This window comes from Austrofundulus limnaeus, unplaced genomic scaffold (genome assembly GCF_001266775.1).
Source record: "Austrofundulus limnaeus strain Quisiro unplaced genomic scaffold, Austrofundulus_limnaeus-1.0 Scaffold271, whole genome shotgun sequence".
NCBI lineage: Eukaryota > Metazoa > Chordata > Actinopteri > Cyprinodontiformes > Rivulidae > Austrofundulus > Austrofundulus limnaeus.
In genome coordinates this window covers 533533-534814 of record NW_013952673.1, presented here as the reverse complement: position 1 = coordinate 534814, position 1282 = coordinate 533533, and the positions used below count along the sequence as shown (strand labels likewise).

At 37.0% G+C, this 1282-nt stretch overlaps 1 protein-coding gene across 6 annotated transcripts in view; it reads right to left on the bottom strand.

Annotated features, from left to right (window-relative positions):
• Positions 1–1282, bottom strand: part of cacna1ia (calcium voltage-gated channel subunit alpha1 Ia) — a 211827-nt gene that overhangs the window by 94910 nt on the left and 115635 nt on the right. The gene's annotated exons all lie outside the window — the stretch shown is intronic.

Genomic DNA, 1282 nt, shown 5'->3' with positions numbered 1-1282 from the left:
AATTGTGCGTACGCAAGTTTTATAAATCCGACCCCTGGTGAAGCATTAATTCTTATCTATACTTTGACCCACAATAGTCAAATAAATTGAATCAGTCTGTTTGAACTATAGCTGTACACTGCAGGCTTTTGAGTTAGCTGCTAATAAATCACTTCATAAAAAGCAAACCTTGTGATTCTGGTGTTTTAGCAAGATGTAAATCTCACTTTTATCGCTCACTTGCAAAATAAGGGTTCGTATGAGTCCAACTCTTAAAAATCTYGGAGACATTTTTGGTGAAGACTGTTTTAATTATCACCTTTAACAAGTCTTTAGAGCACCCTTCATCTCGGTGACACAGCTCTGTTTTTACGTGACTGTRGTGAAGATTTAAGCCTCTCTTTGTGACTAAAAGGGATGACATGTCCCCCACAAGGCCCACATGCCTACAGCTGTATGTCCCCACAACATGACTTTTTATCGTCYAATTTTCATTTCATTTCACTTGGTTCACAGCAGGTGTTGGAGCAGATTTGTGTGTATGTGCCTGTGGGCATGGTTTTGTTACCTGGTGGGGACACTTTTTGACCATTTTCTCAACACACACAGCCTGGCGAGGACTGGCTGTTCCTAATGGGGAAAACTGCAGCCTTGTCTCCATCGGGGGAAATACCGTTGGTGGTTCAGGGGTTTGGTTTAGTACTAAGTTGTGAATTGGGTTTAGGCTAGGTTTAGGTTCAGATATGTATTGAAGTGATTAGTTTTAAGGTAAAGAGTCAGGGTTAAGTTCTAGAAATGACCGGTAAATGAATGGAAGTCAAAGCAAAGTCCCCATAAGTATATAAAACATGTGTGTGCACAAGCATTTTTTTCCCCAATGGCAACAATGATGAACTCTTTAAAAAAAGTTACGCGTCAACTCAGTGCTGGAACAGTTTGTGACTTTCGATGTGTTCCTGTGAGGAGGTGAGATTTCCAAAAATGGGTGTACCTTGAGAAAACAAGTTAATTCTTACCTATACTTTGACCCACAAAAGTCAATATTCAGATATTCAGTTCTGATTTCCACTGAAGTGGCAAAAAAAAAAAAAAAAAAAAAAAAAAAACCTTTTAGGTTGCATATGCAGTGAAGCCTAGAAAAAAAAACTATTCATTATTCTGTATCTATTCCAAATGTGCTAATTTTAGCTTAAAATTGAAGCAGTTTACACAAACACATTTTTTAAATAATCTCTGGAAAATTCACACAAATAAAGTTATAAAGAAATAAAACAACAAAGCTCAAATTTCTAAACGAATATAT